This window comes from Rhodnius prolixus, unplaced genomic scaffold (genome assembly GCF_049639745.1).
Source record: "Rhodnius prolixus isolate KJV_2025 unplaced genomic scaffold, Rpr scaffold_3, whole genome shotgun sequence".
NCBI lineage: Eukaryota > Metazoa > Arthropoda > Insecta > Hemiptera > Reduviidae > Rhodnius > Rhodnius prolixus.
The window spans coordinates 12,304,828-12,319,077 of record NW_027411603.1 but is presented as its reverse complement, the minus strand read 5'-3'; the positions used below and the strand labels follow the sequence as shown (position 1 = coordinate 12,319,077).

The following is a 14,250-nucleotide window of genomic DNA, read 5'->3' as shown; positions in this document are numbered from 1 at the left end:
ATAGTATTGTGATCATGCTAAATCTAATTTTCTAAATTTAGCTCTTCTGCCAGAAATATGGGTTTTAAGGTCTCCTTAGCTGTCATTTATTAATTTTTAAAGATGTTCTATAGAATTATTATTCTTTCCAAATTAAATTTATCCTTCCAAGATTTTTAGAGTTAAAATAACCAATAGTTTTTCTTAGGCTTGCAACATTCTTTTTTTTTTTAATTATCAAGTATTTTGTAGAAGTAAAAGATTATTGGTGACTAAGAAATTAATTGTGTTAGTTTATGGAAAATACTTAATGAAAAAATTACTCAAACAAAAGTTAGTTTTAATAATCTAAAGAAATACTTTTAAAAGGTAGAAATTGTTTTTTCCTTTATTTATTCAATTATTTCTAGAATTTTTGCATCTAGTCTAATTATTATCTATATAAAATTGACAAAAATAAAAAAAGGCATACCTAAATATTTATTTTTTAATTAGTAAGTTCCTGATTGAATTGAACTTTTTAATTTAAAATTAAGCGTCTATAAGTCGGAACGGTTACGAATAGCAGAACTGCAGCTATGTATTACAACAATACTTAAGTTTATGTTAAGCAAACAATTCGCAGAGATGAACAAACTAAAGTGCATAAACAAAATAAAATGCATAAGAATGTTTATTAACAAATATATAGACATAGTCTTATTCAGATTTATTAAAGTTGAATTATTTTTTGGGTAGAATAACTGTAATACATAGCGAAAACAGAGTGCACTTTTCCACTCACTTTTCAAGATGTATTTTCTTTTTGCTACTTTATATAAGATGATGTAAGATAAGTCGGAACGTTGGGCCTGTTCTCAGCTCTACCGTGTGACAGACGTAATGTATGATTTAGATATCCGTTAGGAGCCCTACATCTCAATACAGGCAGGCAGCAGAATTCAGTAAGTTAGGCTTCAAAAAAAAAAACCAGCTGAAATATCACCGTGGGTAACGCATCTAGAAAGTTATATTTACGACAGTTCTCTTCTCATATTAGGACGGGCAGAAAACAGCCTGGGCAGTCTCCTTAATGCACTCCTCGGTTCAGCTAGCTCCCTTATATTCTGTCCTTATATCTTGGCAGAGAGAGAGAGAAAAGAAATACTTTTATCTAAACCGTAGTGTAAATCATAAACATCAATATAATCATTTCTCATCTTCAATATTGATGGAACTAGATGTTTTTTTTCACGCTGTTTTTTTTATTTATTTTTTTGTTTACTTGTTTAGGATCATCTATCACACTTCATAAAATGTAATTAAATTAATTAAATTAACATTAATTGTAATAAGAGAATGTCGTGTATGTGTGTTTGTGTTAACACTAATTTTGTTTTACTGAATACTTTTTCTCATGCTAAATTCATGATTTTATTTAATCTTTATCTTAATTTATAAATATCTGATTAATACGCTTAAGTTAATGACGCTTTAAAACCGTTCCGAAATGGGAACTTACAAATACTCGAATCGTTCCCTGGTTCCAACTACTTTAGCTTCTTTTGTACTGTACACATTTAGTTATACTATGCCAGCATGACATGTATGTATTGCGTGCAAGTATCGTCTCTGTTAAAGGTGTTAGAGTGTCGCGAGACGTAGTAGGCCAGTTTTTTTGTTATAAGCTATTTAATTTTGTATTATATTTTACATTTTACTGCAATTGAATTTTAACAGATTTATCAATAGTCCCTTTTGAGGTTTAGTCAATAAAACAATGTATTAATAATTTCTTAATTGATTAAAACATTTGCAACATAGATTATGAACAAAAATGGAATAAAATCGTTTTATTCACTTTTGTTAAACATAAAAATAAAACAATTTTATTAGAACTTAAAAATGAAAAAGACTAATTTTTTCAAATTAAAAACATCCGGTTTGAGGAAACCAATGGTTCTTTTAATAAGCATTTAATGAACTTTAATATTTTTAAAGCTTCTGTTACAAAATTAGTGTAAAAATCTAGTTTTCTTTTGATACCATCAACAGTGAGAAGTTGCTGAAGAATGGGCCTAAATAATGAGAAATGTTATTAGGCGAATTAAGGTTGCGTTAATTAGATTCGTAAGAAAAAGCGAACATTATAAAAAAAGCATTTTTCCAATCGCCATGAAATCGGCATAAAACAGTTGACCTTAGAATTGATTCTCAGTTCGTAAATGCAAGCCTGGAATTGCAAATATTTTCCAGCAAAATCAATACAGGTTGGGTCTAAATTTAGAGTGTAGGACCAAATTGGTGCCACTTGAAATATTATTGTTTTAAATTTTGTCTCCAATACTTTTTATCTTTTTCTCTGAGTTTATAGAATCTTTAATCTATAACCAGTATATTATTTATATCTTTTTCCATAGTAATTAGTATTTCTAAACGTTGCTAAATCATTATAATCTAAGATATGCAATTAGTATTCTTAGTTTAAATAAATGCTCTTGCCATTTTGGAGAAAATTAAAAAAATAATACTTTTTAAAGTCCCCTAATATTAATTACATAGACCTGATTTCCAGATCCAGGGGGTCAAACCACAAGGAAATTATCGGAAGAGATCAAAGAATCTCTACTTCTCCAATAAATTCTTTTCACTTCCTCTACTCTTAGCAGTAAGGTCATATGAAATCAAATCTTCAACACTGAGTTTTTACTAAAAAATATTTAACAGGTCTCTTTAAATAAATATATATATATATATATATATTTTTAAATCATTTATTGGAATTTACAATTGCAACGACGTTGCAACAAGCAAATGTGGTACCTGATAAAATAAAATACGTGAAAATCACAAGTGGAGAATACACCCAGTGGTGTCACTCCATTAAAGTGCTCTTGCAATACTGCTTTCACGATAAGAGTAGATCACGAGGCCATCTTCTCTTCAATCTCCTTTGGGGATTACCTGGTAATGTGGAGGAAGATATGTGTTCTATGAGAGGGTTAGGATGAGCTGCTGTAGAGTGGAATGAAATTTGAGGAAACGAGTGTTAGCAAGATCTGTAATGAAAGAGATTTTGAGGTCATTATGATAGTGAGGTTAGACACGTAGAACGGAGCGTTAAGTAGTTTTGGAAGTATTTTTGACTGTAATGCCTGCAGACGTAGAGAGTTGGAACGCTTAGTCGATCCCCATACTTCGATGCCTTACGACCAAATAGGTCGCAGTAGCAGAAGGTACAGGAGTCTTTTGTTAAGTAGGTTAAGTTTCGAACGTTTGTCAAGTAGTCTGGCGAGAAGTTTGAAATATAAATTAGCTTATTGTTTTTGATGTTTATGCGTTATGATTAGCCAAAATAAGTTTATTAGAAGTGCAACTCTGCTAATGCGTTTTCACCGATTTTTCCTTAAAACTTCCATGCTAGAAAAATAACATTTTTGTGTGTTTGTATGAAGTAAAGAGAATTTACTTCAAGTAATCAACGCCACAAAGAAAATGTGACCTTTTGTACATAACTCAAAGCTACATACAGATAGAACATTTTCCTCACAATAACTGTTAACACTTCCCAAACATAACAACGGTCCATGCTACAACAAGCGTGCGTACATCGTTACACGCATCTTGTGCCATTATACTAAATCCACATTCTCATATCCCGCAGATAACTAAAACTATAATCTCCCAACAAATTCACCCGTTCTCTTCTACCCTCGGGAGATCGTCGTCTACACATTATAATAAACCTACTGCTGTTAGTTTGGCTACACTTATAAACCCACCTATATCACCACTTAACGTACGATCTAATCAACATTATTGCCATCCTCCACGCTAGCATACAATATACTCGTATATTGCGCACATATGCTTAATAATTTCCCACATTATCACTGGCTATCCATGTACATAGTTACACAACACTCCTAAAGTTTTGGCAGTAGTATTTATTATCTTTTATCATTGAAACTCAAATCTTCATCGTCGCAGTCAAACCATGTTTGTTGTATCAATTGTAGATTAATAAATATTTATCAACTTATTAAATAAATATAATAATAATTTAATAGTATAGTAATCAATCTAATAATCTATTATATCTAAAACATAAATTAACAATAACTGACTAGATTTAATATTGTATTAAAGTATAATATATTAATCTTATTTGGAATTGTTGATTGCGGTAAATGAAATTAATAAATTAAAATAAATAAAAATATATTAATAATTAATTTATTTGATTAAAATAAAAGTAAATTTTAAATGAATTAAATTAATAATTTATAATAAATGTAGAACATATTTAATTTAATTTAATTTATTTATTTATTTATTTCATTATGTTAAATATTTTTTAATATTTTAACTGCTAAATCTCTGAAGATACCGAGTAATCTTATAAAACGACTATCTCATAGACTATAATCATAATTTAATGGACAAATTCTGCAATTAGGTACATTAAATTTGACTTTCTGTTGAAAAATTTCTAGTTTTGTTATTCTTAACAGACTGTAAAGAAGGACGTGACATGAACTAGAGTCAGGTACTAAATGAATGTGTCTATTTAGACTGTATGCCAGCCGGAAACGGCTCTATCATTAATCACGGGAAGTATTTTAAAAATTTTAAAATTATCTATATTCTCTCTTAAAGCAATTTACTCGAACTTAAAAAAATAAAATTAAAAAAAAAATCCATGTTTTCTTATTGTTTTTCTGAGGCACCTTCACTCAACGTGATCGTATTGCCTCTAATATGACGTAGTGAAAAATACCATGTTATTCAAGTTAATACTTCTGATGTAATCAAATATTTTGTTTTATTTGACTGAGGTTAAAAAGATAGAATTTATTTAGGTTTTTAATGCAGTCAGTTAAGGGGGACGTAAGTGAGGTAGGAAGTAAAAAATGTGTTTGGAGGTAAGTGTGACACCACACGATCGACAAGTTGGAGGAAGTCCAAGCGTCTTCAAAAGTCTGTGTGTCAGTCTTGTATGTTCAATTTTGAGGAGGCACAATATCATCTCTTCCCAACTTTTTGATCCGAAAGTGGAGCTCTACTTGCTTACATTGCTTTTAATTTCCCTCTGATTGAAATCTTTATCCCCATACTCCACTTTTCTTTTTATAAGAGCGATGTAGTCCGATAACGGGACTTCCCGATGGAGAATGCCTCCAGTAACAGCTCTTCTAACTGCGCTGTTCTAGCCTACTCATTGCACTACTTTTCCTATTCATTCTGACTGAAATGCTACTTTATGGCAGAGATTATTTATTTATTTATTTTGATTATCTTTTCACTGGTTAACAGGCCGATTATGAAGTTGGTACTAATTGCTAAGCCTTTCTTTTCAGAAACGACAATTCAAAAGTGCTTTAACTTTCTTAAATCGCAATTAGTTCTGCAATAACCTTAGATTTTGATGCGCCTTAAATACAAACATAAAATTAAAAGATGTTTCAAATCATGAGTAGAATTTGGGCATACTTCAACTTTTGGGACCCTGCATAATTCACCCTCTCTAAACCGATAGATATTAACCGACAGAATATAGTTTTAGTTACTACCATTGACCTAAACATTCCATTCGTAACAGAACAACAAGTTTATAAAAGATTCCACAACAAACTGGGGCTACACAATATATCTCCACACTTCAACAACATGTATCTCGCTGGTAAACCTGTTAAAACGCCAGTGGCCAAATGTTATTTGAGCTGTGTTTCTCTCTAAAGAAAATCAAATTACCGAATTAATCATTCAAAAAGCAGTAAATTGTATTTTCAAATTAGAAATTTATTTCTTAAGTAGGATTTAAATTTATTGATCTTTAATTTATATGCACCTATTATTCCAGATCAAATTAAAAGAAATTAATTTTCCTTATTTAATTATACCAATAAAATATCCAATATTCCAATAGAAACCAATTAAATCCAAGAAACTAAATTATGATAATAAAATTTCAGTAATATTTGATTAGCTCTGTTGGTTATTACAAAATTTATAAAAGCAAAATATAGAGCTTACTTTGGGATAATAATTAGAAATCTAACTTAGAGTTTATGTTCACTAGTTAAAATTAATTATTTATTTAAAGTGGATACAGGTGCGCCATCTTACCATTAATATGGCGGCACTATTCAGCCAGCTAGTTACATAGTTAGATCGATTAGTATACGACGCATGAACTTTCTGCTTTGAATTACCGCTCACGCGGAAACAATATGGTCTACTATCTAAGGGATTTGTATTTACTTAGCCCTTTCTGTGTTTATTTCTATTAGCAAACATTTAATTGCCTTGAGAGACAACCTCCACTGACCTCCTTCTATTAACCTCCTTTTATTTAAGGTTTAATATTTGCGAGCATTTTTCTTTTCTTTTTTTTTTTTGTAATGGAGAAGCAGATCAAGATAATGGATTCTTACGACAAAAAGAAAGATCTCTGTCTCTCTGCCTTTACTCTCATCAAGCTAGCCAGTAGCCATCATCTGCCGGTACATCGAGTAACAAGAAGAAGATGTCTTCCAGGAGTTCAAAGGAGTTACTTCTTCCTGCTCCAAGAGCTGGCGATGGGAATGGCAAGCTGATGTCCTATTGATAGGTGGAGATACCCACACATACGCCAAGATCCCTAGAAAAATGGATAACCCCATTCTTATTCTAGTATTCTACCTGGTTCTCGAGTATTTCCGCACAATTATTCTAGTTCAAATTCGCTGATTATAATTTGTTTAATTCATGGTAGAAGTCAAATTACATCTACACCTAACAAATGAAGGAACCGCTGTTGATGGATGAAAATCAGAAAACTAGGAAATAGGAAAAAATAATTCTAAATTGAATAACTCGACCATCACTCGTACAATTTTATTTTGGTATCGACTCGTCGTTTTTATTGTTTAATCTTGGCACCACCAATGTCCTGAAGTCTACTTATAGTTTCAAGAGTTTTGAAAATGAAAACAATTGTGATTAGAGTAACAGAAGTAATAGGAGACTGATTTAAAACCATTGGTGAGGGAGAATGTTGTGGCCATCCATTGAATTTTTTGTAGCAATTCTAACCCTCAGACTTGTAAAAGTTTTGTACGTTTATTTAAGGAATTTTTTCCCGTAGTAATTTGTAATGAGAAAAAGTTATGATATGTTTCAAGTTCAGAGAATCTTCCAACAAAAACTAAGTTTGGAAAATTAGATGGAATTTGGATTTGCTTGGACGAAAAGTAATTAAGAACACACAAATCCACATTAAGATAAATTTAAAATAGCTTTGAAGGCTGCGGTATAAGGTCTGAGCTAATGGATATGCTTAACATTTAAAGGTGGAAGTCAGTGAACATCTAAAAGATGAGTTTAGCAGAATATGTTCTGTTGTGAATAGAAGCCGTGGAGATGACAGGGGACTCTGAAGATTGAGACGATGACAACGGAGACGGCTCACTCAGTATGTACTCAGAGCTGTTGGACTTTAAACGCTGCGTATAAAACCGGCCGTATCTCTAGTCGTTTCGCGCGTTCTGGACCAATCGCCGCTTCCACATCTAAAGCTTCCTAAATATTCAACCTGCACTTTCATCTCTGTTCCATTGAGATAACAGTCTTTGGCTAATTAATACTGTGTTAGAAGTGGATTAATAACCAATTGAAATGAATTTTGTTTTTTTGGATTCTCTTTTATTATTGTTTACTAGCTTATTCATGTTAACTATTAAATCAGATTATGGCTATAATAATTTCTATCAGCTTTTAGTGACCTTAAAATATTTATATTAAGGATTAAATTAGCAAGGAATCGGTCCGGAACAAAAAAAATTACACCAACAGCAACAGTTTTCTGTAACTCAACCAACCTGCATAGTCACGTCCTAAATAAGGCAATAAGACAATGAAACGTTGGAAAAAAGGCGGAGTTGTGTTTTTGTTCTGGACCTATTCCTAGTTAATTGAATCCTTAATATTATGGCTAATGAGTGGTCTATAAGAATCCGATTCCGGGCATTCAGCATTCAACAGTACACTGTGGAAATCTCTAGTTAAACAAAGAGACTAAAGAGTTTTGATTGAAGTGAAAACAATAATAAAGAAATAAATCTGGTGTGAACCCTCATCGTAGTGATGAAAGGGCTAGCCATTTCTTCAGGGACCTTAGCCATCCCAGATCAGGTATCCCAGACTATAACACTAGCGAACAACAGTTATATTGACACTCCTAACACTATCATACTATACTCATATAATCCGGTAGATATATTGATGCGTGCAACTATTTGGATTTAGCAAAACTGGAGCTCATCTCACAAATACTCTTCTACATTTATCCATTCAACAGTTTGAAGAAGCCAACGTTGATTTATTAAGGTTGCCGCAACAGATCTTTTAGATGGCCGTGGATTTGGCTTATAGCCAATCCATTCATAATCTACAATCTTATCTCACGTTAAAGCTCAACGCAACTTTCTTGTACCTCAATTTGCGTAATTATATTTTCATTTAGCTTAGAATTTGTACTAAACAGGGTAATTATAGCAATTCGCTTGGAAAAGCTAAACTCATCACCTCCTATGAACGCGCTTAGTTAAAAAGTTTCTTAGCTAAATGTTTCACCTAAAAATAGTAGTCCTCTATGTACGTAATATATTTACCAGTTTAACGAAATTCATTGGAAAAATTGTCGAAGAAAACGGCAAAAAAGAAAATTGATATCAAAAAAGTGACATTCTAAATAAATTTGTCGACTGAGGTTTTATCAGCCTACTGAATACCTTCGTATTCAGGAAATGAGGCAATACATTAGTCTGAAACTGCGCATTAGCCTATCCTCCAATAATAAGGGTATACAAAAATCCATTTTCTCGGTAAAAATGTTTCAAATTCTTAGTATACACACAATCAGTTCGCAGGTTTACGTAAAATCGTCGAAGCCAATTTTCATTCTCAAGTAAAATGAAACTTCCAGGTGGTTGATTTGGTCCCAAAACTTTTTGTCACCCAGTTCTTGTTGACAGATACTTTCAGATGGACAAGAGACACTGAACAATTTGTGAAATCTTCAGAGAACCTCAAAATGTGTGTTTCAGATGAAACACTTCAGGTGAAGTCTGGTGCGGTTTTTAAACGTTTTCTTACAAAAATTCTCAATGTTTCCTTCAAAAGTTGCACTTTAGTAACTTATTAAATATTTTATAGTTTATAGGTTGATATGTATAATTCAGGGAAACGATACTTTAGAGTAATGTCCAAAGTATCTCGACCAAAATTTAGTCATAAATTTGTTCCAATAACTTCCAATCGAAAGAAAGAGATCAGAAATGATAATCAAGGGGAACTTGCTTGCCTGTGGGATCGCTGGAAGATGAAGTACATCAATGGCTGTGTGCTGAATCAACCGGATATGATAATACTTAAGGGAGCATAGTAAGACAGTATCTATGGAACGCTGGGATTAGAGGAGTATTTGGGTAAGAAGAACCATTCCTATTTATCTAATATGGGATATTCGGATTTATCTAGTAAGTTATAATTAGTAGCATTACTTCAAAATCAATTATTACAATTATTATCAATTATCCTTCAAATGGAAATAACCGCTCTAAAAGAAGAATAGAATGATCTTGTGGATGTTGTTGAATTAACCATACAAAAAATATTTACTATCTAGACCTGCAAAAGCTCTATTCTTTATTCTTGTGACAACACCTGCATAAAGAAATATGGCAATAGATTTCTGAAAGTCGAGTCATCCTGATGAAAGTTCATCGTAATTTTTCCAAACATTCAGTCGCATTCAGTCGCGGTCACTCTTTTAGTTTACTTATCTAATAATATGTGGTCAAATTTTTACGCCGGCTGTTCGTGGCTTAACTGTCACGTAGGAAATGATAGTTCTAATTGAATTATTTGTATCGTTAGTGCACAGTGTATCAGATTTAGGGTTTTAAATTGAAATCGAAAATATAACAGATATTTTCAAACAATTTCCTCTTATTTTCTCTCTCACATGAAAGTTGTAAGGAACAAATGAAAATGAAGACCAAATAATCGACACCAGATCTTTCTTTAACGAATCATGATAGGAAATTTACCAAGAACAGTATTTCTAAGTGGAAAATTTATTTTGATGGATTATCACCATAGTTTAGCCTAACACTGAAAAAAAAAAACAATGCCCACGCTATGTCCATATTTGACCCAATAAATTAAAAAAGTAATTAAATAAAATTCCAAAAAAGAAAAACATTTAAAAAAAAAACCCGCTCCTATTCATGCTGCCCGAAATCTGAGTTCCTAATTCGTGTCTAAAACAGGTGATAATAAATCATTCCTCCAAATATTTAACACTTCCTTTTCCTGTCTTGCTTTTTTCTTCTAAATAGCCAACTTAAAGGAAAAGGGAAATTTTGTGGAAAATTTATATGCTTGACAGGTCTATTTATAAAGGTTGCAAGCAGAGTAAATATTTTCTATGTAGTGTTTGAATTTATAAGCAAATATTTGTTCAGACCAATTCCCACCACTTTCTCCTCTATAGGATAACGATTATTCTGAAATTTAGCCGGAGGAGGTGTTTGCTTTTTTTTTTTTTTTTTTTTTTAGAACAGCAATAAACGTAGCGTATATGTGCGATATGTGGCGTATTAAAATAATAATAAGAAACCGCTTACAATAACTTTTAAATTTTAAAAACGAACATTTGAATTTAAATCTTATTTGATCCCTCACACGATAATTAATTACCTTGAAACGTAGAATTTGTACTCAAATTACAAAAAAATTATTTAGCTTTAGTAAATGTGAATTTAATTTACTTTATTTTTTTCTTTATTTTTTATATTTAGTGAAGAAGAATTGTATTAACTTTTAGGATTAATTAGGTCAAATTTTAAAAGGGCACTTTACTTTTCAACTTCACTTTAGTTTAGATTTTGAGTCAAATAAAAAGTAGGTTTAATATTTTAATACTTAATTTTTGAGAATAATTATAACACTGACAAAAACAGAATTAATAAAAAGCTTTTATAAATTATAAACCATCTTTTCCACTTAGTTTAACAGATCGCCATTATTATATTTAAATATGAAAAGAGAATAGAATTTAATTTAAGAATGATTCTATTTCCTTTTTTAGATAATATAATTTTTCCACAAATTTTTTAAAACTGATTAAGTTTAACTGTTGTTGTTTTATCTTAAAATGAATACTATTCCTTGAGGGCTAAACCGGAAGACGTGGACTGTTTCCATTGTTTGTCGGGTTATTCGATTGAAAAGTTTGAAAAAGTTTTGTCTTTTTACTTGAAAACTTTCAAGATATTTAGCTACACAATCGTATTGTAAGGTCTTTCTAAATATATTGAAATAAAAACATATTTTAGGAAATGAAAGAGGGAAATCGATTTAAGAAGCTTTCCAGAAAGAAAACAGAAAATTAATAAATAACCATTACATTGATTTCTATGGGGGGGGGGGGAGCTGCTGCTGCAAAAAAAGCTTTATTTCAGTAAAAAATGAGTTTAGTAACTGAATGCGTGCGTGATAGATTAGAGGAAGATTATTCCAGCATTTCAGGCTTAAAATTCAATATGATATCATTACGAAATATTAAAGAGTTTTTTCTAAATTATTCGAAGAATTACGGAAAAAAAATAATTTAAAAATTATTCAGTAAGCGCTGTTTTTGTAATTTACAGTTGTAATTACTAAATTTTAAATGAGTAAACCATTTTTTCACATTGAAATTGATACCGTAGCAAATAGAAAAGCAAACCAGTTAAAAACAATTAATTATAATCCCAAAAACAAGAAGAAACTTAAATACAAAATTTGACAGAAAAACAATGAAAACATTTTGGATCTTTTATTTTGTTCGTCTCTGGTTTTCCGTCTAGTATTGATAAAAATATAAATAATTTATTGTAATTTATATAAAAAAAAATTAATAGTTTTTGCTTCAAAAAATAAAAGCGGCAAGCAAAAAGCTTCCTACCTGATATGAAAATTGAAGTTATTTCGATGAAGTCCGCAAGAGAGTGGCTTCTTTCTTGTTCCCTTCAAAGATACTTTCCGAGATATTGATTGCCATTTCTGGAAGAAATGAGAAAATACAAAATTGTATTTTTAGTTCATTTTCTTAGTAAAAGAAATTCTAAGATTGAGTGTACAAATCATTTAAAATAAAAAGAGAAGCTTAATTATAAAATTCTAATAGTTTCATTATCTGATTTACTTTAAAAACTAACGACTACTTCTACAGATCTTAATAACAAATAGTCTTTTTAATTTATTAAAAAATAATAACATAAACGATAATCATTAATATTTTATTAATCTCTTTGAAATCTTACCTCTTTTATAAAGATGTTTTTTTTTTTTAAATAAAAAATATTATGTAAAACATATTTGTAAATATTTTATGAACAGCTTTTACTAATTTTTGGAAAATTGAAGCAGACAAAATTAAACAAAAAAAAAATCTACTTTGAAATAAAAGATTTGGGGAAGATGCTCCATCTTAATTTAGCCTAGGGGCTAAATCAATTGGCGATGAATTTTTATTTGTGCATGAACTTAAAAAATATATATATATATTCTACAATTGGACAAACAGTTGACTTAGTTGATAACGAACGTTATCAATGTTAGTAACTGTGCAGGACAACGTCATCTTCTTGACTTGTAATAATAGTTATCCCTAATAACCTGATGTAACCAATGGTGTTGTACGATGGAGGGAGTGAACCTCCAATATGGTGGCGGGAGGTTCGGGTAGTTTTTGGTTTTGGTATATGATGACTGTGTCATAGAAGAAGGGTAAGGTAGTGTTGTCTCTAAAACATAAGAGAAGCGATGTTTTAGTTAGGGTGCTGCTCTCTATTGAGGACATTGCGAAGGATCTCCTACCTAAAAACTCCTTGCATTTAACCAGTCGCCCACCCCTCCAGTTCACATGGTTACCATGGTTTTCATTCTCCCTAGGGGGTGGAAGGGATGGACCCGTATATAAGGGCTACCCTAGTTCGGGTGCCCCTCATTTCAAGAGGAGATTCTTGCATTGTTTGGATGTCCGCCGCACGACTGGCCGTTGATGACGCCTTCCCGAAGATTGGCCACCACTTTTCTTCCTTCTACAAGCATCACCTTGTTAACAAGTAAGTCTAATTTATTTCATTATAATTGATTCGTTTCTGTCTGGGATATATGGAAATCGTGTACCTCTAGTTTTCACTTCACCCTTAAGTGACCATGTTATTAGTTTCTTGCAGTTTTCTAGTTTTATTTTATTAATTATTTTTAGCGCAATTAGAAGGGCAATAGTTAAATATTTGTTTTTTAAATACCTACTTTTTTTTTTTAATTAGATTTTAAAGTGCAAAAAAATATTGTTTAGTTTAAATAAATAGCAAGTCCTAAGAATTTTGGCAAAGAAATCACTGTATGAAATTAACTGGGAAACTCATTTGACTTTTCACCAAACTAAAAACGGATTACAGTGAAAAGACATTAAGTTCTGAGTTTAGTGGATTGAGAAGGGGGTGGTTAAGTCATCATCAGTTAAGGTAAAAGAGTTTAGCGAAGTGACGTGGCTGGTCGCTAAGGGGCTGTTTCGGCTTAGACGTAGGCAAAGAGGAACGGCAATTGTGTTGGAGGCGTGTTAAGAACTTTTCACCCCTTCTTCATTTAATCTTTAGCCGTTATCCTTAGGAAGTTAGTAAGGCATCGGAATGGCAAAGCAAGTATTTTTTTTCCTACTTTTTGAAAGGCTTATTATTTTTTTAATTTTGTTATCAATTCAGTTTTATTCATATTATCAGTTGGGAAGTTCTTAGTTCAAAATGTTTTAGTGATTAAAAGCGGTAATTAGTATTGGGAAAAATTAATATAGTTTTTTTTTTCTTTTGGAGGGGGAGAGAATATAAAAATGGACCAAATTATGTGGGATCCTTTTGTAAGACATATCAACAAGTGAAAACTGACGTCATGAGAAAGAGAGCATGCTTTTAACAAGAGAAGGAGGGATAGATTTTGTTGGAAGATTGGACTGGCGGGGTATGGAGCGGTACTGAGAGATAGTGAGGGAGAACATGAGAATGAGTTAGTGAGAATCCGTTGTACTATCTACTGCCGTCTCCGTAGTCGTTGGCGGCGGTGGCTGCGAGCTCTCGGCTACCGCCCCTTGGTGTGTTGCCGTATAGTCTATCCAGAGCGCCAAAGCCACCTTTGCACTTGTTGCACGCTTACGCTTCCCTCTTCAAGGACCAACTGTTTATTAACTATTACAAAATG

At 31.7% G+C, this 14,250-nt stretch overlaps 1 protein-coding gene and 1 long non-coding RNA gene across 5 annotated transcripts in view; both read left to right on the top strand.

Moving 5' to 3' along the window:
• LOC141453660 (uncharacterized) overlaps positions 1 to 7,687 on the top strand; it is a 30,621-nt gene extending 22,934 nt beyond the window's left edge. The window contains exon 3 of the long non-coding RNA XR_012458113.1: positions 7,352 to 7,687. This is a non-coding gene — a long non-coding RNA (uncharacterized lncRNA). The remainder of the gene's footprint in view (positions 1 to 7,351) is intronic.
• Positions 7,688 to 12,965: 5,278 nt separating this feature from the next.
• The window catches only part of LOC141453810 (uncharacterized), a 90,451-nt gene continuing 89,166 nt past the window's right edge, over positions 12,966 to 14,250 (top strand). For 2 of the 4 annotated variants that reach the window (XR_012458192.1, XR_012458191.1), the window contains exon 1: positions 12,967 to 13,115. The gene's annotated coding sequence lies outside the window, so the exon portion shown is untranslated. Of the gene's footprint in view, positions 13,116 to 14,250 lie in introns of all 4 variants that reach the window. The other 2 variants (XM_074127448.1, XR_012458193.1) reach the window with 2 other exon arrangements.